A 24,864-nucleotide genomic window follows, 5' to 3' on the forward strand; every position below is an offset into this window, starting at 1 on the left:
TGATGGATCAAGCCCTGATCTGTTGACTGGGTAGGAGTGTTCTGATTAACTCAGATACTCTGTCCATCACCACCCCCTTTTTGAAATATTTTGGCCACCACAAGTGTGGAAGGGTATGCTCAGACATGAGTCCCTTGCTCACTGCACCATCAGGATTCAAGCAAGCCGGGCCGAAGACGGCTGTAATGCCAGAAACCTGTCCCCGGAAGCTTGTTTCCTTTCCAGTGAAGAATTGGCTTGGTAGTTTGGTCTGCCCTGTTCCCATGATGCACTGGGCCAGGGACAGACTAATTTGCATATAGCCAGGTTCTGAACTGGGATGGTACAGTGAGCTAAAACACAGTGATGGATCAAGCCCTGATCTGTTGACTGGGTAGGAGTGTTCTGATTAACTCAGATACACTGTCCATCACCACCCCCTTTTTGAAATATTTTGGCCACCACAAGTGTGGAAGGGTATGCTCAGACATGAGTCCCTTGCTCACTGCACCATCAGGATTCAAGCAAGCCGGGCCGAAGACGGCTGTAATGCCAGAAACCGGTCCCCGGAAGCTTGTTTCCTTTCCAGTGAAGAATTGGCTTGGTAGTTTGGTCTGCCCTGTTCCCATGATGCACTGGGCTAGGGACAGACTAATTTGCATATAGCCAGGTTCTGAACTGGGATGGTGCAGTGAGCTAAAAAACGGTGATGGATCAAGCCCTGATCTGTTGACTGGGTAGGAGTGTTCTGATTAACTCAGATACTCTGTCCATCACCACCCCCTTTTTGCAATATTTTGGCCACCACAAGTGTGGAAGGGTATGCTCAGACATGAGTCCCTTGCTCACTGCACCATCAGGATTCAAGCAAGCCGGGCCGAAGACGGCTGTAATGCCAGAAGCCGGTCCCCGGAAGCTTGTTTCCTTTCCAGTGAAGAATTGGCTTGGTAGTTTGGTCTGCCCTGTTCCCATGATGCACTGGGCCAGGGACAGACTAATTTGCATATAGCCAGGTTCTGAACTTGGGATGGTGCAGTGAGCTAAAAAACGGTGATGGATCAAGCCCTGATCTGTTGACTGGGTAGGAGTGTTCTGATTAACTCAGATACTCTGTCCATCACCACCCCCTTTTTGAAATATTGTGAGGTGAAGAGGCCTGGTTCAGAGGCATAAAACAATAGACCCATCTCCCTCTGAGTAAAGATCCAGGCCCCCAGTATCAAAGAGAGGACGGTGACACTTGCGGGGAGATACGCAAGACTGATTTAGGGAGGGGTCAGGACCCCTGAGCACAAGGAAACTTCAAAGGCAAAAAGGGGTATACCTGGAACAACTGTAGCCCCAGAACTTTAGTTTTGGTCATGTAGATGATGTCGTCGAGAACCGTCTTCGTATTGTTCAGAGAAGTGCTGTGAGCGCTTTGAAGACGTGGTGGACTGGTTGAGCCTTTGGCGGCTTTGACCTGTCCATCGGGAAGAACACCTCTCCCTCAGGTAGAGTGGCTGAATAGGCTGCAGGAGACACTTGACCCTTGCTTTGTAGTGTAGTTCCTATATTCCCAATAGGCTCTGCGCATTGGAATAATATATTCAGCAGTGTAGACGTAGGACTGAGGTTATCTAGGTCTCTACTGACTATATTAGACTTAAGGTTTGCCAGCTAGCTCAGAGGTCACTAGAAACTTTCTCGAATAAACGAGGAGGAGTTTAACCTCCCTGGATAGACAAGAAGGGATTAGCTTCTGACAACCATATAACATGACAACTTTGCTCTCCCTGAATAAGAGTGTATCTCTAGAGTCGTGTGAAAACAATAGACAGCTATTTCACTCAGTCAAATGTGTGTACTTAGTTTCACCAGAATGCAGAGAAAAGAGAGACGGGCGTTTTCAATAAAAGGTGTTATTTATTGAGCAGTCTTCTTCCTCATACAAGAGAAATGAATTGCCACGATTGTAATACTCATGGTAAAGTAAAGTGCGTACAGTAAAAGGAGGATTATAAAATAATACTGTAAAAGCATTGATATGGTTTCTTAGCCATATGATACTTTAAAATAGATAAAATGTATACATACATATATACATTGACTAATCGTACTCAACTGGTGCTTCTAAATACGCCTACCCCGGTGTACCTGACCTAAGCTTAATACGTGGGAAGGAGTAAGTAAGTAGCAGTTTAAGTTAAGTTTGTTTTGCCAAGAATCTGACTCAAGAATTCTCTGTAAGGGTTTAGTCAGTTCCGTACCTGGGTAAATAGAAAGCAGGAGGTCTTGTATCTCTCTCTCAGGACTCGATATCCCAGCAACCCGCAAGGGTAGGCTGGAAACGCCGGAGCTGGATTTCTCGGCAGGAGAAAAGACAGCGTCTTTCTCAGCGCGTCAAAGAGGAGGGGCAGCGTCCTTGGGCTCTCGCATCAGCTGGGCTTACGGGCAAGTAGATAGCTGCTCTGCTCCAGAATCACCACTGTGTGTTTGCTTAAGGCAACGTTGGTATATCTATACCTGAAAGGTGCCTGGGTTTGACGTAAGGTTGGACATAAGACGTCAATAAAGATGTCACTAAGAACTGGCCGTTCTTACAGTGCTTTACAGGAGTTCTAGGACAAAATCAAAACAAAAGCAAGGGGGATTTCCCAGGTTGCTGGAGGCTTTGTTTTGTTTAGAGAACTCGGTGTGTTTACTAGGGGGCCGGAGAAGTAGCCTTGCTTAATGTGACAGCATGTGCTACGACTGAATTATGGATATGATTATTATGCCGTTGTATGAATATTATTGCTTATAACCGGACAAGGGCATAAAATAGGAATATCGATTCAGGTTTCCTAGATAAAACACTACACCCACTCCACGAATTAATGTCCATCATTACTAAAACTTAAGCAATAGTAAACATAAAAGGTGCATGTGTATACCAACCCACCCCAAAATACATTTTTGCATTTGAAATGGTGTATGCGAAATACATGAAAATGATTATAGGTACTGTACGCTTTTCAAGCAGTGTAATCATTCAATAAAAGATGCATATATATATCAGCATGAATGATTTGCGAAATTTACACATGAAATGGCTCATAATACAGAAAAGAAGTGTGAGACCATTCCATCACATATAAATAATGTTATTTGTAAATATGCTAGAGGCCGAGGTAATATATTGTCTCTAGAGTTCCTAAAAATAGAAGCTCTGTTCTCTAAGAATAGTTCTACTTTAAGCAGAGTACAAGTGCCAAAAAAAAAGGTAAATATTTTGGAAGGGGGATGGAGAATTTTTTTTTTTCGCTTTCAGGGCAAAAATAGTTCCAAATATTTTCAGTAGCTTTTTGTTTAACAAAGCCGAAGGCCGAATTCAGAGTTCATGGAACGCTGTGTGCTTGTTTGCTTAAAAGTTATTCTTTCTGTTCAGGGGAGAACATCATTTCAGACAGACTTTCAAAAAAATGGTCTACCGCTTCAGGTGAAAGTTCGACCAAGTTGGAAAATGCCGCAACTGTGCAGTCGTGAGAATGATTGCTATCATCGATGACAGGATCAGCAATGCTCACGGAAGGTCGTACCTGGGTGATGTTGCTCTCATATCGTACTTCACTACCCTTTAATCGCAGTGGTGAAGTCTCAACGAATGCCGTCATCAGGATTGGTAACCGCTGGGGACAACACGATGCATGAGCCGTTACAGGACTTAGCAAAGTATCTGTATCCAATGGTACTGCTGATTGTAGTGTAAGACAGACGTCCAACACGCATTCTTCTCCGCATAGCATACATCGAAGCACAGGTAAGATACAATTCTGCCAGATGGGTCTGAACGAAAGAAACCAGGTCATATTCAGATCTCTTAGCTGGGCTAATCCAAGGACTTTAGTTATGCGGTCCCGATAGCGTATAGCTAGGATCGTTTCTTCCATTGTTGCAGGAGTCTTGTCTGCGATTTTGCTTGCCATAACGAAGCAGAAGTAGCAAAAATAAAATGCCTGCTACGAGTCCCAATAGGAGTGGTAGGCCGCCAAAGACAGAATGAACAAAATTAGGAAAAATGCCCAGAACTGTTGTGAAGGGTGTTAACAGTCCCGAAAAAATTGTCTTAAATATATGTGGGATACCGCTGGTATCAGACATATTTAGGATTTGGCTTAACATTTCTGCGAAATGCAGGGGGCAATTTGTTGATAAAAGTGTATGTATCTCTGCGGTTGTCCTTGCAACTTGTAGATCATACGTTTCTTTTGATGACGTCAAGGGCACAGTTGTCTGTAAAAGAACAGACTTCATTCTGCTTATAGTATCAATTCGAATAGAAGAGATATTCAAAAAGGGCCAGATTTTTGCCTCCCTGTCTGGAGTGCTGTTTGGATACAATACTTGCATACAGCAAGTGACCATGGAACTAACGCTCACGAGATAAGCTTTTCCTGGCACCATGCCACAACATCTGTGGTCCACTATTAGAATATAGCTCCCGTTAGAAAGCCGTCTAAAGAATGGCTCTATTTGAGTTGTAGGTGTGCCATGCTGGTGACATGAAAGGTTATTTGAAGTCCCCTCACAGGCCCCATGCAAGTTAATACCTTGACACAGAAGTATACCACTTAGTGATCGTTTACAATTGTTACCACTAAGAAATACATTCTGTTCCTTTTCACTATAACATGTGTGTGTGTAAGGTAATTTCCATGATGACTTAATGTACCCTTTACCCAACCTTTCATACTGGCCTGCTGGTATATACTCTTGACAGTATTTAAATTGGAAAGTTGTTATCAGAATAGTTATGATTCTGTGTATTATCCATTCAATGACCGGTCTTTCTGACATTGTCAATGGTAATCTCTCAAGTTTTTCAATGGTCAGAATTGTATACTCTGCACCTTTTTGTGTCAAACTGATTTGTGTATCAGTAAGGTTAAAGATAGAGAATAATGACGTTGTGTTGATTAAACGCCAGGGCACGTAGCCTGAACGCAGATTTTGCAACGTCCAGCCAAGCTGTACAATAGAACGCAATTGGGACTGACCGTGTTGTAACATTAGTAAGTCCTGCTCTAATATATCAATAGCAGATAATACAATACTGTCCAGTGAATATATTCTGGAGGACAGAGTCATTAACCCATTGTCCACAACAGAAAGTGATTTTTCCAAATAAATACGATCAATTTCTCGTATTTTTTCTGCTGTTTCAATTTGCATTACTTTCCAAGCTTCGTTGTATGCAGCATATATACCGGCCGCTATGAAAAGTTTTTGACGCTGTTTGCGTGGTCCCATTATGAAATCGCGCAAGTCAGCACCGTCTTTAAGTAAAGTCAAGTGTTGCTTAATTTCTGCCAGTGTGGATGTCTGTAGCCATTCGAGGCAGAGTTTTCCTACACTGTATGTTGTAACTATCCCTGGATGTTGTCTCTGGGAGTATCTAGGGTCTGGCCTGGTCAATTTGAACCCCTGTAATTTGTTCAGGAATCTATCTTGACAGTTATTTGTGTCTGTGGGCCAGATCAACCATTTTTTCCAATCAGGATGTGTTCTGTTTTGGTAAAAAATATGTGATACGTCTATCTCAACATCTGTAGTGCTATTACTGTCAGGTGTTGGCTTTGGAATAGACGGTTTGTTTAAGTCTTTAATTTTGGCTAGGCCAAGACAGGTTGTCTGTTGAATTGTGTCATTCAAGAATATAATTTGTTCTGGGATCATGCAGGCTCTAAATAATGATTCTATACCTTGGACCTGCCAATCTTTGGTACCCCAGATGGTTTTTGTTTCAATATTGTTTTTCCAAAAATCAAAACCAAATGTAGTCATTTGTTCATAAATGCTTCTGAATAGATTAATTTAGTGTTTGTCAGCATTGTTTTCATTCCTGTCTTATTTAACATTTTGAAATAAAAGGCTTCTGCTTCACTTGTGTTAAACCCTGAGAAGTATGGGAATTTCTCATAAAATGTTTTTGAACTGCCTTTTGGTGGAGTTGCACAATGTTCCCATTGATTATAATTTAAAACATTTCTAGGTTGAGCAGATTTATGCAAATAGTGATGTGCAAAGTGGTTGTAGCAGTACATTTGTTCATATTTAGATGAACCCTGCAAGTAATCATGTTCTGTAAATTTTGGTGACATTACTAAATCTGACATCATATCATTAATACTTTCAAAGTCCCAATCATCAGAGAATGTGCTCGGTTTTACAAAGTCACTCAATGAAATCTTAAACTGGTGTGGATACTTCAAGAGCTCGACCGGGCCATACATTTCATAATCTGTTTTGTCCCAAGCTACCCCACCGGGTATTGGATTGGCTGTGACGTTCACAGATGATAGTTCTATTTTCTCGATGTGAGATGACTTGTGTGGCTTTAGGACCAAGTTGATGTTCTGACTTGCTGTGTCCATTGTACTATATTTTCCCTCAATGCATTTTCCCAAACAAAGAATCATGATGAGCCAAAGCAGGAGGAAAAGTACACCTAACACAATCCAAAATTCAATCCATGGAGAAATCAGATATGTTTCTTTGAGTTGATGAAAGAGTTCTGTTACTTTGTTTTTAAAAGATTTAGTTGTTGGCTGTTCTTCAGGTTCGCTTGGATCCTCAGAAAAGTCATCGAAATTGATGAAGTAGCCAAATGCAGTTCTATCAATTGTTGGAATCGCTTCCGGATTTTTATTTGCTTTTGGAATTTTCTTTGTTTCATTAGCATAGGCTGAGGTTACATCGTTGTAGACAGGTGTTACTTGACGAACTGTTGCAATTTAGGTTTCAAGAGGCATAAGTTCCATGGCATTGTTGCATAGTCCTTTTTGATTCACTGTAGGTTTATCAAATGTGATTAGTCTCTCAGTTTGAACCTCTTGTATTGTAGCAAACTTTGGTGTTCTGCTATTTTTTGGGAGTCCACTGGGCCTACTACTTATTATTGGCCACATTATTGTGGTTTTACCAGGTCGATGGATACAACTCGGTTCTTCTTTTTACCAGCAAGGGGCGGTAGTACAACTGATCTTGTTCCGTTGACAGCTAAGACAGGTACTGCTTTCCTGTAAGAAGGCCCAAATTCCTTCTTCACCGCGATTTTCTCTCTGACCAGATCCCCAATCTTTGGAATCCAGACAGGTCTTGCTGGGACAGGTGGTTTCTCTTCAGTGGCTGTTGGCTGCTGTTTTAGCTTTACGTTGCTCAGGTCTTTTCTTGTTTCATTTAAGTCCTGTAAAATAGCCAAACGATCTTTGATATCAAAGCATTTTTCTTCTACCACTGAAGTCTGACTATCTAAGTCCTGAATATGCATTCTAGTACCGAATAATAGTTCATACGCACTGAAACCTTTCAGAGAATTTCTTGGCAGATTGTTAAGACTACGTTGGACACTTGTTAAATGTTGGACCCACCCATCACCCGTACCTAATACCCTCGCCGTTATAGATTGCTTTATGTCTCGGTTTTTTCATTTCACAATCCCGTTTCCCTCAGGATGGAAGGGACAAGAGTACCGCAATGCAATGCCCATGCTGGTCATGGCCTCCTAATAAGGTCGAGAGCTAAAAGCAGGACCCTGGTCAGAATGTAGCATGCCAATTGCGTATGTGCCGATATAGACTCACAAATCTTTTATAACAGTTCTGGCGTCAGCCGAGCGCTGGTGTCTACATTTTAAGTGAATCTAGTCTTAAATAATATACATTGGGACGCATGTTTCCTGTTTAATCGTGCTTTCTATTAGGTGTTCTGGCACTACTTCGGCCGGTTCGCCACTGCGATCTCTGTTGCAGTTTTCACAATTTTTTGCAAATTTGTGATTATCCAAGCTCATTTCTGGCCACCAGTATTCTGATTGTAATTCTGTCAGAGATTCTTTGATCATCTGATGCCTTAGGCCTAATCCCATATGTGCTTCTTGTATTAAGAAGATTCTCCTGTTCGTGTTTGGAATTACTCTATCCCCCACTCCAGGGATTCGAGCAAAAGGAACGGAGTTTGCATCGATTATGTATGTATAATTGAGTGGATAGTTCACGGGTAATGCTGCACATTCGCCTTTTGAAGACGTTTTTACCGCCAGCATGGTTTCCCCGTCTATGTATTTTTATGAACGCTTTTTTGTGGCTACGGAAGCCGGATTAGTTGCTTCCGCTGTGGCTGTCTCAGCCAATGAATTCCCTGCAGCGTGAACGCCATCACGCTGATGACTCAGTGTATGTATCACGTGAGTCTTTTTTAGTTCTTTCTTCAAAAGAACTACTTGTTCCCAAAGCGATTTTTGCTTGATTGTGGCACCTGTGTCATCTTTGTAACCGTTTTGAACCCATTTCTGCAAGTCATTATTGTATGATTTGACGCAGGAATGCAAATCGCACACTATTAGTGTCGGGAATTCGCGATCGGCAATGTCGAGCGCCATTTTTAAAGCTATTAATTCAGTTTGTTGACCTGAATTGTCTTTTACAGATTGTGACATTGTTACCAGTGGTCTTAATTTACCTCCGCGCCACCGGCATTTGACAACCTCGCACGTAGCATTTTAAGCTTGTTTTCCCCAAACTGAGGGTTGTGCATATCCGTCTGTATATATTACACAGGCGTAAAGTTGTACGGGCAGAATTTCGATTGGCAGAGAATATTCTCTTTCATACGTTAGATATTTAAATTTTTTCATTTCCGGGTCAAAATAGTATTTCACTTTTTCTGTAGCAAGAGAATTCTCCCATTGTATCCATTTTGGATCTAATGCCACGGTAGTTAAATTACATGGGCTTGTTAATGCCTCGAAGGCTGATTCTGCTGTTAAAACAGAAATCCGTCTGCCTTGGGCCTGGGTTCTTTCTTTTGCTACAGCTGTTTGAACCGCATTTACAACATTTTCCGCAAGACTGAATGTTTTTTCAGCTTGTGTGTACAAGTGTGATTTGTATGCTATTGGTACCTTTTCTCCCTCATTAGAGGTCAGGTACGTGAAACCGCATCTTCCTGGGATGACTCGGATTACAAGGTTGCGTGTATTATCGCGAGTTTGCAATTTTGTTTTTGCTAACATGTCTGTTTGAAATGATCTCAAAATTTCTGTGTGTTTTTGAGTCCAATTAATTGTTTTAAAATCAGGTTTTATTAATTCATAGAGAGGTTTAACCCTCTCCGCATAATTTAGAATGTAAGTTCTTCCGAAATTCAGGAAACCTAGTATTGATTGTACGTTCTTCAGCGTTTTAGGTTCTTGGAGTACAGCACACTTCTCTAAGAAATTGTCTGCTAGGCTTTTGCCTTCACTTGATAATTCATATCCTAAAAACAGGACAGTCAGATGGGCAATACGTGACTTTTTAAAGTTGAATTTGTAACCCTCTGCTGCGAACCCAAGCATTATAGTGTTCAATCTTTTCAAGTGAGTATCCAAGTCATCATCTGTTAGATAGATGTCAGCGACATAAGATAATGCCTCATCATCATATATTTATAGTAACTCTGTTACTGTTGCTGAGAATAATCCTGGGCTATTCTTGAACCCCTGTGGGAGTCGACAGAAATTTTCGTGCGAGCCCATTATTGAGAAAGCGGTCAAATACCTGCTTTCAGGTGCAATGTTTTGACAAAAGAATCCATTAGAGATGTCTAATGTTGTTTTGTATTTTTTTGCGCACGATGTTATTCATTAGTGCCGCACTGTGTGAGTTTTGTACTGCAAAAGTTTTGCAACATGAGTTAAGGTGTCTGTAGTCCAAAACTAGACGATATGAATCATCTGGCTAGGAGACAGGAAAAGAAGGATAGTTCATTTGTGAGGTGCATGTTTCAATCACCCCTTGGTATTCAAGTTGATCTAAAATCTCCCTGACTTGTTTTTTAGCTTCTTGCTTAATTGGATACTGACTTTGTGCAGTTGGTTGACATTTTAACTGGATTTTGTGAGGAGGAGAGTCCTCATCCCATCCTACATGATTTGTATATAATGCAGGAGCTTGGGCTACTGCCCACTTTCTTGCAAGTGTATATTTTTTGTGAATTGGAATGTGATTTGAGAAGGCAGGCATAATCATTTCTTCGCCATGAGGGCACTCCCTGACAAACTCTGGTGGCCAGTCTTTCTCAGCTAAAAGGATATCATAGCCTTTGGAAAGGTTATCCCAAAATAGACCCCTTACTTTCCTAGTCTTATCTCCCTCTATACATAGTGTTATCTCGTATATTTTATGAGGTTTGCTAACTCTGCTGTCTGCAGTTTCCACTTGAATGTATTCATTCGTGTCCACTGTCTCCAGATGATTCATCAGGATCTTGCGAGCTATGGTCACTTCTGCTGCGCTGTCTAGCACTGTCTGGGCCCACTCTCTGCTTTTCAGTTGTGTCCTCAGTATCCTCGGCATTTTTAATTATTTTAATGCTGGCTACCTTCTTTCTTGGAATTTGTAATTTTTTACTTTGATGGGCAGGTTCCTTGTCTTTGGACTTGAGGTGCTCATCCCTTTATTCTGACCGTCCTCTTCTTTCCGATTTCTGCTGGGAAGTCTGAAAAGATCGAGAGGGACGTGTATCAATGTCTTGATATCTATCAGGTTTCTTCAGATTATCCCTATTTCTAAGGTTGTATCTTTTCTCAGAGGGCTCCCTCTGGGGAGACTTGTGTCCTTGGTCCGGAGATCTTTCTCCCCGCCTAGGAGACCTTCCTCTGGACTGGAATCTTTTTTCTTTGGGAGTGGATTGTTTATTTCTATCCCAGCTCTTTTTTGGAGTGTTCAGATTATTTTTAATAAATATTTTTTTAGGATTTTCAGTTAGTTGGGGTTTTACTGGTTTCCCACCCAAACTATCTCTTCCTAGTTCTTCATAGCATTTTTCTATGATTCTGGCAAGTTCAAATGGTTGTTCTGCTATATCTGTTTCTTTCAATTTCTGGCGTATCGCCACAGATGCTGCTTCCCCTTTTATGTTGGCTAATAATATAGCCGAGACCTGCTTGAAGTCTTTTAGTAATTTCATACCCAGAGTTAAAGCAGGTTCTGGACCGTATTCATTTTGAATCTGTCTTAGCACATCGGGTATTACCGTCATGGACGGAACACCATGTGTTTTTGTGTAAATGGAAGCAAAGACTGTGCCCCAAGTGTCACAGTCCTCTACATGTGGTGCGATCCCCATTGGAAGACAGATAGTCAGAATTCTGTGTTTCTCAGTAGGGGTAGTATCCCGAAATACTGCCTCTATTTGAGTGATTTTTTGTGCTAACCAGAATGGAATTTGTTCCTGTTTTATGGGTACTTTACCCAGACATGATTGTATGTTCTGTGGTGTAATTTTGTTTGTGTTCCCCTGATGAGGGGTCAGCTGTGGAATGTTAACAGTTGGTTGGACTGTTGAAGTTCGCATTACATATTGGACTAATTGTCTATGTATTTTAATTTTAGCTGAACTAATAGTTCTGATACTGACATTTTTTCAATGTCTGGATGTGGTGTGTAGCTGGCTAGTACCGGCCACGTTGCTCCTGGTCTACCTAGTGGACCGAGCCTGGTGATGTGATTATTATGTTTTAGGGTGCCTTTAAACCAGAGCAGGTGCTCTTGGTATTTTAATGGGATTTCCACCTCCCCGAAAGGGGTGTACTCTTCCGGAGGTTCCTCTATTTTGTAATAGTGTAATTCGTGTGTGAAAGCGTTTGCTGCTGGAAAGTTTATCCATGAATAGAATACCTCTGTCTGCCGATATTCGTGTGCCTCAATTACGAATATGACTGTACCACCTCTCGATGTTAGTCCATTTTCTATAAGTTTAAGAGTTATAGTTCTTCTTATGTTGACCGGAATGAGTATTGCATCCGGGTCACTCTGTAGGAGACTTGTGTCATCCTCTAGGAGTCGAGCCGCTATTCTTGCTGCCTCCCTTTCGTCGTCACTTTCTGGCATTTTTACTGACAGAAAGGTTTTTGTTGCAGATCAAGTTTCAAGGAAACAAAGATTAGGTGCACAATATTTTTGGAACACTGTATCCTTCAACGTTGACTAAACCAAAAACTATACATAGAAATCTCTTCCTACTAAGTTCCGGCGGATTTTTACCCTTTTACCCACTCCAGACGTCTTTTGGAGTATTTACGGGAAAAAGGGTCTGTGTGAAAAAGCACGACTGAGTTACTCTAACGTCTTGCGTTAGATTTATCGCCTTACCAAACGTTGGGCGCCATGTAGTGTAGTTCCTATATTCCCAATAGGCTCTGCGCATTGGAATAATATATTCAGCAGTGTAGACGTAGGACTGAGGTTATCTAGTTCTCTACTGACTATATTAGACTTAAGGTTTGCCAGCTAGCTCAGAGGTCACTAGAAACTTTCTCGAATAAACGAGGAGGAGTTTAACCTCCCTGGATAGACAAGAAGGGATTAGCTTCTGACAACCATATAACAGGACAACTTTGCTCTCCCTGAATAAGAGTGTATCTCTAGAGTCGTGTGAAAACAATAGACAGCTATTTCACTCAGTCAAATGTGCGTACTTAGTTTCACCAGAATGCAGAGAAAAGAGAGACGGCCGTTTTCAATAAAAGGTGTTATTTATTGAGCAGTCTTCTTCCTCATACAAGAGAAATGAATTGCCACGATTGTAATACTCATGGTAAAGTAAAGTGCGTACAGTAAAAGGAGGATTATAAAATAATACTGTAAAAGCATTGATATGGTTTCTTAGCCATATGATACTTTAAAATAGATAAAATATATACATACATACATACATTGACTAATCGTACTCAACTGGTGCTTCTAAATACGCCTACCCCAGTGTACCTGACCTAAGCCTAATACGTGGGAAGGAGTAAGTAAGTAGCAGTTTAAGTTAAGTTTGTTTTGCCATGAATCTGACTCAAGAATTCTCTGTAAGGGTTTAGTCAGTTCCGTACCTGGGTAAATAGAAAGCAGGAGGTCTTGTATCTCTCTCTCAGGACTCGATATCCCAGCAACCCGCAAGGGTAGGCTGGAAACGCCGGAGCTGGATTTCTCGGCAGGAGAAAAGACAGCGTCTTTCTCAGCGCGTCAAAGAGGAGGGGCAGCGTCCGTGGGCTCTCGCATCAGCTGGGCTTACGGGCAAGTAGATAGCTGCTCTGCTCCAGAACCACCACCGTGTGTTTGCTTAAGGCAACGTTGGTATATTTATACCTGAAAGGTGCCTGGGTTTGACGTAAGTTGGACATAAGACGCCAATAAAGATGTCACTAAGAACTGGCCGTTATTACAGTGCTTTACAGGAGTTATAGGACGAAATCAAAATAAAAGCAAGGGGGATTTCCCAGGTTGCTGGAGGCTTGGTTTTATTTAGAGAACTCGGTGTGCTTACTAGGGGGCCGGAGAAGTAGCCTTGCTTAATGTGACAGCATGTGCTACGACTGAATTATGGATATGATTATTATGCCGTTGTATGGATATTATTGATTATAACCGGACAAGGGCATAAAATAGGAATATCGATTCAGGTTTCCTAGATAAAACACTACAGCTTTGTGATCTGGGGCTTGTGGGCAGTTTGTAGCTCTTGACCGAAGGGAGACTGAAGAGGCGCTGCACTGGGTCATGTCCCCCCGTCTTCCTGAGCAGGACTTTGATGTGTGCTGCGTAGTGTACCCCAAAGGCCCGAGGTGAGCTGGCTCCCTGTTTGGAAACACAGAAACATAAAAGTTTCCGGGAAGTTTCAATTGGCGCGGTGGTGGGACAGTGTTGTGGCAGCCTGAGACCTCCGAAGGGGTGCCCAAGGTGATTGTGGGCACCCGTAGCAAACCAAGACTCTGACACGCAGGGTGCATGTCTTGATGCGGCTACAGGTGTTGGAGCGCCTGTGGAGTGTCGGCATCGTGGAAGAGAGCTGAGATTCAGGACATGCAGAGGGTGCATGTCACAGTGCAGTCCAGGCACTGGTGGAGAGTGCCGGGACACTGTGCGCACTAAGGAGGAGTGAGTCTCCGACACGCGGATCGGTGTGTGGTGGAGAGGTGAGACTCAGGTGTGCAGTGTGCATGTTGTGGTTAAGCATGGGCGGATTTTGCGAATTGGCAATACGCGAACTCTCGCGAATTTGCGGATTTTTAATTTTTTTTGTGTTCGCAAGGGTTTCTGCCAGTTCGCGAGGGTTATGTACCAGTTCGCAATTGCGAACTTACTTGTCGGCTCGCACCGGCCGCGACTATGTTGTTTCTACGTCTGGTTCATCATCACAGGTTCACAGCACCCTCTGTTTCACCACTGCCACCCTCTGGTACACCCATGCCACCCTCTGGTACATCACTGCCACCCTCTGGTTGGTTTATCACTGTAGATTATGGGGTGAAAAAAAGCAAGCACACCTGCCCTGCTTCAACTGACATGAATTAATTTGGGGTTGATTAATGTGTCACTGAATTTAAACTTCCAGTCTGGCTGGCACCTGCTTCCTTATCTGTAATTTTCTTTCTGTTGCAGTGCAATTTTTTTCACAGGACCTTTGTGGCCTACTTGTAGCTATTCTCTGAGCCTGCTGTGAGGGTCAGAGCAGGGTCATAGAATAGTTGCAAGTAGGCAACTGAACTCTGAAGGGGCCCCTCAGGAAGCAATACAGGGAATAGTTACTAATGATAAGATTGAACTTTTGCACCTGCTGAGTGCTTTCAGTTTTGTCTGTAATTGCTTTCTGTTGCAGTGTAATTTTTTTAACAGGACCTTTGTTGTATACTTGTAGCTATTCTCTGAGCCTGCTTTGAGGGTCAGAGCAGGGTCATAGAATAGTTGCAAGTAGGCAAATGAACTCTGAAGGGGCCCCTCAGTAAGCACCACAGGGAATGGTTACTAATGATAAGATTGAACTTTTGCACCTGCTGAGTGCTTTCAGTATTGCAAAAATCCAAATATCCAGCAGCATCCACAAAAAGTAATCCTTCCAGGTCAAGATCCAAATCAAAGTGACCAGCACATGAAGAAAGCACTGGGAGGAGCCTGCTGGACAGGAACAGGAAGTTGGAGACTGTGGGGCACTTCCTTCCTCCCACCCCCCCCCATCCCTCAAAATGGACTTCTTGCAAAGAAAAAGTGCAGGCAAATGTCAACCTGAGGAGTTATTCTGATAAAAATCATAATTTTCAAGGTTTATGCTGCCTGATGGTGGATTTCTTGTGGGAAATTGCAAATTTTGCAATCTTGCAATTGCGAGATTGTTGCTGCCCACCGCATCTACGTGTTCGCAAGTGTTTACTCCCGCGAAATTGTATAGTATTCTAGTTGGTAAGTGCGACCAAGCAAAAAATCCGCTTCGTGCGGATTTTACGAATTTTCGGCAAGTTCGCGAGAGTTCGCGGATTGCGAATTTGCCGAAAATCCGCAAAATCCGCGAGCGGAACGGATTTTACGCCCATGCTTAGTTGTGGTGTGACCCAGGCATTAGTTAAGAGCGCCAGAAGACTGTGTGCACTAGCAGATGGAGTGAGTCTCGAACATGCCGGGGGTGTGTGTCGAAGGTATCACCGAAGGTGCTGGTGAGTACCGGGAAGCGGTGAGCACCAGGGAACAAAGAAGTCCTAACAGTGCCGGAGAGGAGGGACAAGTGTTTAGTCCCTCGTAGGCAATGTGAGGTAGCACCAGCGTCGTGTGGAAGGCTTCGTGGAAGGAGTTTGTGCTGAACTTTGGCCGAGCGGACAGGCAGCCCTGCAGGAGCTGAACTATTGGCCTGAGCGCGCCTTGCCCGTGGAGACAAGGTTCTGGAGTAAGACCAAGCTGCTGCGGCAGGAGAGGAGAGTGGGGTTGCTTGTGCTCCCCCAGGTAAAGTGGATCATTGCCTGAGGCGGGGTACGGGCCGGGAGGGACACTCTCTCGGCCACTCGCTGCTGGCAGCTGTGTGCGCCCGTTGCTTCCGCCCAGATCTTAGTTCGTGCTAGTCCCGGACAGGGCAGTATAGGGGCCAGTGCCCGGAGTGGAACTTGGGTGTCATTGTTGATCCGTGTTGGGGGCTACCGGTCGCACACTTCTAAAAACAGTAGTTTAACACTTTGCATATTTACTGCTAACGAAGTGGATCAGTGACTAAATAACGAGGAACACAATATAGGGGGGTCGATTCCAATTCGGGAAAAAACGCTCCGAAGAGCCGTTCGGAACGTTTTTCCCGTACGAATCGTACCCTGCAACGTCCCCCATACGTACGACGAAGTACGATTCGTACCAGGAGCCGTACTCCGTATGAGTCGTACAAGACACCGTACTACTCAAATCTCCGTACGATTCTCCCTCGGAACCCGCTGTACGCGACATCTGTTCGGTTCGCGGCTGGTTTTTACGACCCAGCAAGTACGATACGTGTCGGGTACGCACCGTACGACCCTTTTTCTACGGGAGCTGAAAACAGCCGTAAAAGCAGAGTTCGCGCCGAAACAGGTACGGAATGGCCCCCGTGGGTACGGTGTGAACCCCCCATGATCGCAGGGGTACGCACCGTACCCCTGCGATCATGGGGTGTACGAGCCATACCCCCATTGTACGATCGGTGTATGAGCCATACCCCCATTGTACGATCGGTGTACGAGCCGCACCCCATGTACGATGGGGGTACGACTCGCACCCCATGTATGATGGGGGTATGGCTCGCACACCGATCGTACATGGGGTACGGCTCGTACACCAAACGTACAATGGGGGTACGGCTCGTACCCCATGTACGATGGCGGTACGGCTCGTACACCGATCGTACAATGGGGGTACGGCTCGTACACCAATCGTACAATGGGGGTACGGCTCGTACCCCATGTACGATGGCGGTACGGCTCGTACACCGATCGTACAATTGGGGTACGGCTCGTACACCGATCGTACATGGGGTACGGCTCGTACACCAATCGTGCAATGGGAGTACGGCTCGTACACCGATTGTACAATGGGGGTACGGCTCGTACACCCTATGATCGCAGGGGTATGGTGCGTACCCCTGCGATCATGGGGTGTACGGACTGTACGGTGTGTATGTGTTTGTGTGCTTTTCCGTATGACTCGCCCTTACCTGACGTGGACCGCATCCTCATACCCCGGTCCGGATCGTACACGTCGGGTCGTACGGCATGTGTACGAGTCGTACGTTATGTGTACGAGTCGTACGGTTCACGGTTTCAGCCTTGCAATACGTACGGATCGCGATGATTCGGACGGATTCACGGAATACGGATCGTACTTCGCGACTCAGACGGACGGGTACGATTCGTACGGAGAGGGATCCGGATAAGAATCGTACGGACGGTTTTTTTCCCGAATCGGAATCGACCCCTGAGTGTCCAGAATGTCGAAGCTAAAATATCAACTGACTTATAATCGAATACCTATCTACAAACAGGTAAGTACTAAAATATAGAGTACAAAATATTGTTGTTAAAAATATAGGTAACTAAAATATCGATTTTTAAAAAATATATTAAATGTAATATAAAAGTAAATAAATAATAAACACAGTTAAATAAAACATAGCTACAAAAATGTAAAAAAGCTTAAAATGTAAAAAATAAATGTAATTTAAAAAAAGTATTTTTAATATTTTTAACATATATATATTAACGTAATCATATTAAAAATAATTAATATGTATAATGATAAAATATTTAAAACATTACAAAAAATATAATTACATATTTATATAAATAAACATATTATGTACATGTACAATAAATATTATACAATAATTTAAATACTAATATTAATATTTTTATGCAAATTAATATTGTACAATACATTAAATGAAACAATAATTAAAACGTTGCGTAGCGTAGTGAATAAAAATAGTATTCACACTACACGAGTGCAAAAGTATAGAATATGTTGGATAGCGGGTGGGTACAAATTACTATTCCCACTCCAATGAGTGGAACAGTAGGGAAAATGTTGGATAGCAGGTGAATAAAAAATATTATTCCCAATCCAATGAGTGGAACAGTAGGGAAAGTGTTGGATAGCGGGAGGGTAAAAATTACTATTCCCACTCCAATGAGTGGAACAGTAGGGAAAGTGTTGGGTAGTGTAGAGGAATAATTTAGTAGACCCAGTCCTACAATTTAATTAAAATTAATTAAAAAATAATTATACTTTAAATGTAATGTACCTCCCACTATTTTCCACTATAAACGTCACCTCCAATAGTCTAAAATATTAATAAATTAACATAATTAATTAACATTTAATTATCTAGCTAATCACAATTAACAAACAAAATATTAACACTGATATCTAAATGAATTAACACAATGAACAGTATAAAATAACTTTGATTAAATATCATATAAATATTAATAAAAATGTCTTTTCAATTAATTTAACACACACCATACTCCCGTATAAACACTCAATACACTCCTCAAAAAATAACATAATTAACATATTAATACATTAATTGTTAATATATAATAGTTAATTAATTACTAATTAATAAAAAGTTACACACTTTACATCATTATCAATTAATAAAAAATGTTAATTAATAACTTTTTTAATATTCAAATAATAAATGAATTAACTTAATTACCAATATGAATTATTTACCTAAAATTATTAATTAATACATTGTTATTGTTTTTTATTTAAATGAAATACTTCCCACCCTATTCTCCTATAAACCCACAACCCACTACGGAACTATTATATGCAAACATCAATTAGCAATATTAATTATTAACCATAAAAGTATTACTCAAATAATATTTTTTTTTTTTATTTAAACTAAATTACTTCCCACCCTATTCCCCAAAAATCCCACAACCCACTACGGAACTAATAAACACAAAAATTAATGAACATATGATTCATTATCTTAAAAAGTTGTAACATACACTAAAAAAAATATTATATACTTTTAACACATATACTGACATATAATACAATTTTAAAAATGTTGATATAATGACATTCGATATTACTTACCTATGTCGATATTATTTCCAACTATATTATGTCTATTCTATATTCTGTCCTCTCTATATTTTTGATTCGATATTGTGTCCTTTAGATATTTGTAATTCTATATTTGTGTGCTTACCTAACGAACTATCGAACTATTGAACAAAGTCTGACACTAGAAGTGCTTAACGAACTCATGGGTTAGTGCACAATGCCCTACATTATGTTTCTCTTGCAGGATACAGGATCATAGCATAGAGCACTGCATTGATTGTTTACTGCACTGTACTGAATTGCACTATGACGCATTACCTTATTCCTTCTGTGCACAGGGCATACTGGTGGTGATACGCATTGCATTGTTTTCCTATCGCACTGTACGTAATTGCAGCATGACGCATTTCTGTATTCCTTCCTTGAACAGGGCATGCTGATAGAGAACTGAGCTGCATTATCGTGTGTTGACTTTGTACATGATCTTGACGCTACACATTGTATTGTTTCACTGTGATACTGTACAGGAACCCATTGTTAAGTAGTGCAGTATTCCTTGCATTTTACAACGTGTGTTGATCTAGTGATATGACATACCTAACCTGTTGAGAACGGTTAACTGTTGGTTAGAAGAAGTGGTTGGGGATTAGGACCACCCGACTCACCGGGCACGATATTACCCAGTGTGTATACATGTGGGAGTTGTATCGTGTGGTCACTTTGTATATCTTTTTATATAAAGTATACTCATTTTATGCAAACTCGTGTGTTGTCCGTTTGTGGTTACTTCATTGTGATTGCTGTGGGTGTGGTTGCACATTCTGAACCCTTGTGCCTTGGAGATAAGCCTGGCTGCTCGTGTCAAGCTACTAAGGGGGTGAGCAGGGTTGTCTTGGATAGTGTTCTTTCTTGGCCTAACGTGGTAGCGGGGGGGTCCGGGTAGCACACTTGACAACAACGGTGCACACGGGAACTCCGGCTTCTAACAGTGGATTAATAGATGTGTGAGAAATTGGGTTGTTGGTTGACTGGGCATGTGAGCCCTGGTCAATCAGCTGCCGCAATCCCTTGCGGGGTGAACCACAAAAAGTAAAAAAAAATAACCTGTGCTTAACCCTGGATAGCTTGGCACAAAAAGCAGTCAGGCTTAACTTAGAGGCAATGTGTAAAGTACACATGCAGCATACAAACAGTAATAAGTAGAAAACACAACAGAAGAGAAATCCCAAATCAATTTAGAAAATAGAGTACATTTTAATGACCTATTTGACACCAAATCCATACAGATCCAATCAGTAGAACAGGAGTTATGATTTTTTAAAGAATAAATAGTAAAATAGTGCCTAAAAGCTAAAAGCACCAACTGCCGACATTTGGTTGCTCTAGACCAGGGAAAATTCAAAAGTTAAGGCTGGCGACAATGGAACGCATGTCTGATACAAGAAGTGGATTGGGCCTGGTCAGCACCTACCTTTGAATATAGAACATTTTTGAAGAAGAAGTGTCCGAGAAGGTAGACGTTCAACAGTGCAAGGCTGCAGAAGTGTCTGAGGAGGGAGCATTGTCGGATTGCCGTGGAGCAATGTTGCCGTGATCATTTTTACCTTCAGTCTTAGCCGTCAAGATGGAAGTCGAAAATCTCCAGTAGGACAAAACAGGAAACTGTAGACGAAGACAGTTCCACAACTTGGGATACACCTTTGATAAAGGACTGCTGAAACGGATTTGTGCTGCAGAGAACCACGTAACGGGAGAAGCCACTAAGTCAATTGGACCAGTGATGCACCTTAGCAGATAAGCGAGCTGGCTGGTGTAAGTCTTTTCCTGGTTATCACATTACTTTTTGGCCAATACTTGTCTAAGTCTTCAGTTTTGAAAAATGGCCATCTGGGCATCTTTAGCGCCACAACCAAGGGTCCAGGAGAGGATGGAGACCTCTTGGGGTTTTAGGACTCACTCAGGCAGGGTCCAGGTGTGGGCTGAAGGTGGTGAGAGCCAGGTATGTCCCTGTGACTCTGAACAGGAGGCCAGCCGACTAGCCCTTGGAATCACTCCTGGTAGTCCTGCTTGCAAGTGTAGACGCAAGACTCAACAGCAGGGCTGGCCTCTGAGGGCTCAAGGCCAGCTCTGGGCAGAAAAGCAGTCCTTCTAGGTAAAGCAGCAGTCTGCCAGCATGCACAGAAGCAGGCAGTCCTCTGAGAGTCCTTTTGCAGGTCCAGTAGTGAACTGAGGAGTGAATGAATGAATGAATGAATGAATGAATGAATGAATGAAAGGATTCTTATTGTGCGCAAACTTTGCCCAATGGGCGTCAAGGCGCCTATATCAAAATAACAGCTCGTCACTACATGTAGCATTCTATCATGGGTAGGCCCTCCTGAAGAACCAGGTTTTAAGTTCCTTTTTGAACAGGTCAATTGAGGGTAGCGTTTTTATCTCAATTGGGATGGAGTTCCAAAGCTGCGGAGCAACAACTGAAAAAGCTCTGGCTCCCCATCTCATCAGCCTAAAACGGGGCACAACCAGTTGGAAAAGTCCAGCAGACCGAAGACATCTTGTTGGAGCGTAGCGAGTGAGTAAAGAACCAATCGCATTCGTTGGTCCCTCCGCCATTGCTCTATACGCCAAGCAGAGAATTTTAAAAGAAATTCTGTGCTGCACAGGAAGCCAGTGAAGGTCTTTCCTGGCCTTAGTGGCAGATGATGTTTTAGGCAGAGCCAAAACAAAGCGTGCAGCAGCATTCTGCACAATTTGCAGCCGATGGATAAGGCTCTTGTTAGACTCCATGTACAAAGAGTTACAATAGTCCAATCTGGAGCCAACAAGAGCGACTGCAACCTGTTTGCGCGCCTGGGGAGAGAGATAACCACGGATTCTATTAAGTATCCTAATCACACCCCAGCATGTGGCCACGGTCCTGTTGACTTGTAGGGACAAGGAGAGTGAGGTGTCGAAAATCACGCCAAGATTTCTGGCTGATTGGGATGGAGTGGGGCAGATTCCAAGAGAAGAAGGCCACCACTCGCTCGACCAAACATCCTGGTCCTTCCCAAAAACCAATACCTCTGTCTTTTCGCCGTTAAGCTTAAGGGAATTGATGGTCATCCAGTCTGCCACATACTGCATGCAAACCCTGAAGCTAGAGGCGTATGTCATGACAGAGGAGTGAGCCAGAGACACCATGATCTGAGTGTCATCGGCGTAGGACACCACCTCCATCCCCTGCGATCTTACCAGTCTAGCCAGGGGGGCCACATAGATGTTAAACAGGGTCGGGCTCAATGCCGACCCCTGTGGCACCCCACATTGCAAAGACTTGGCAGGGGAGAGGTAGTTCCCAAGCATCACTCTCTGCTCCCTTTCAAGAAGAAAGGAGTTCAGAAGACTCAGGGCCGGTCCAGTAACCCCAGCCTCCCCAAGCCGGATGTTATCGACCACAAGGGTAAGGGCGGACTCAGTGCTGTGGTGTTTTCGGAATCCGTGTTGTGTGTTATCTAAATATCCTGACTCATCGAGAAAAGAGGACAGGTGGAGGTTAAGATGGGCCTCCAATATTTTTGCTGGAGCAGGGAGAAGGGAGATAGGCCTGAAGTTTTTAAGAAGACCAGGATCAAGGGACGGTTTTTTGAGGAGAGGCTTCACAATAGCCTTCTTCCATATAGATGGAAAAGAGCCCTGAACAATGGCTTTGTTCATAGCCACGAGCATTGGAGGAAGAATGCTGCTTCTACACTCTTTGAGTTTTTTAAGAGGTAGAGGATCCATGGGGGAAGCGTATTTAATCCTGTCAAGTAAAAGGTTAAGTCCCCCCAAAGACAAGGGAGGAAACTCCATAAGTGATTTAGGCGGGTCTTTGCCTAGAGACTCGAAATTTGATATGACAGGAGAGATGTTCTGATCCAAAGAGTGGCAGTGGGCTTCCAAAGAGACATGAATATCGAAGATTTTTTTATGAAAAAAGTCTGAGATGTCATTACAAAGTTCCTGCGAACTAACTACAGGATCCGGGAGTTGAAGGGAGCATAAGGAGTCAGCGATTTTAAACAGCTCCCTAGAGGATGTAAGAGAGCTGGTAAGATTGGAGAAGTACTCCTGCTTTTCCATTACCACTCCCTGTTTATACTCCCGTAGAGCAGACTTGTGAGCCTCTCGATCCTTAAGGTCCCAAGATTTTCTCCACCTTCTCTCACTGCTCCTACATCCCTGCCTCAAAAGTCTCAGCTGGTCAGAGAACCAAGGTGCCGTATGCTTACGCCGGGCTACATAGCGCAGTGATGCAGGGGCAAGCTTTTCCACTGCATTGGAAATGGAATCCATCAGAACTTGAGCTACCTCAGCAGCATCTCCCCGAGAGAGAGACTCAGTAGAGGGGACCAGAGAGGCAAGGGCCTCATCCGTGTGTCTGACAGTCTAATTTTCATACCCTGGTGCTCTACTTCTAGATGGCTGGGAGAAGGGTCTGGACAGGTTTTTTGAAGTGCTTGTGTCTCCCTGCCTCTCATGCCCTGGCTCCAAGGTGGCTGCAGTGACAATACAGGGTTGTTAGGCCTATTGTGAGGTGAAAGGACACAACCTATTCAGTGGGTCTGCGCTCATCTTCACCCCCCTCCATCAAGCCAACTAATGGCTCATTGTGGCTCAGCTAATCTCACTATTGTATCACTGTCTGGAGGGAATTCACAAAATCTGTTAGCTACACCCAGTCATGTGACCTAAGACAGATAGCAGGCACAAAAGACTGTGGGCAAAGAAAAAGCCAACTTTCTAAAAGTGGCATTTTTAAACTTGGAATGATAAATTCAACTTTAGCATTAAAGATGATTTATCATTACAAGTTCATAGGTACCAAATATGATGTATCCACCTCCTCTCATTCCGGAATTACAGCGTAATAAGTGTAATAAGGAAATCCCAATGTTATCCTATGGACGGGGTAGGCCTCATCATAATCAAAAATGAATTTGGGAGTTTTTCACTACTGGGACATGTAAAACTTAAAAGTGCATGCCCTACTTTTTTATTGCGCAGCACCCTGTCCTGTGGTCTACTACTTCAGTGGTCTCTTATATGTAATAAAAAGGGAGTTTAAGGCTTGGCATGGTGATTTAAATGCCAAATCAATATTGCAGTGTGGCCCTGCATTCAGGCTGCATTGGCAAGCCTGGGGCAAGTTTTAGAGGGGTACTTCAGTGGGTGGCATAATACATGCTGCAGGCCCACCAGTAGGCCCTGGGTAGATGGAATACCACTCTACAAGGGACTTACAAGTAAATTAAATTTGTGAATTAGGTATAAGCCTATTGTACCATGTTTTAGGGAGAGAGCGCAAGCACTTTGGCACAGGTTAGCAGTGGTAAAGTGCAAAGAGTGATAATGCCACAAAAATGAATTCAGCAAAAAGTGGGAGGAGGAAGGCAAAAAGTTTGGAGGTGATCCTGCAGAGAGGGTCAATTTCTAACATGATGGATGAGTGCAAGGATGAGTGAGTGAATACATAGGTGATGAGTAAACGAGTACTTGTAACTGCATTGATGAAAATATCTACGCAATTTAACTTATAACGTGGCCTATTGGTTTTGCCAATATTTGTTTAGTATACATTAGGAAATATCTCAGAGAAAATGTAGCTCCCAAGAAACCCCAATTTTTGCTAATGCCTAAAGTCCAAAGCATTTTGTAAATGTAAATATGAATATCTGATACACAGAGGCAGGATGAAAAGCATTTCACCTTTTGAAGCTGTAATCACATATTGATAAAATTCACTAGCGTGAAAAAATGTGTCATATTTGCACAGTTTGGGATGGATTGTGGGCATTTCTCAGTGTAACAACAATGAAAGTCATACATCACAGGTTTATGGGTATTCACAGATGTTTTACTGCTTGATTCTAAATCAGGAAATGCATCCAAATTTTTTTCTAGAAATGGCAGAATTCAGTGTGTTTTTCTACAAATGATTGCATTCCTATCTTTTATGGGGGGAGTGCTATATGTGATTTTGGGTAAGAAATGTAGGCTT

Source organism: Lissotriton helveticus, chromosome 8, assembly GCF_964261635.1.
Source record: "Lissotriton helveticus chromosome 8, aLisHel1.1, whole genome shotgun sequence".
In the NCBI taxonomy this organism is placed as follows: Eukaryota; Metazoa; Chordata; class Amphibia; order Caudata; family Salamandridae; genus Lissotriton; species Lissotriton helveticus.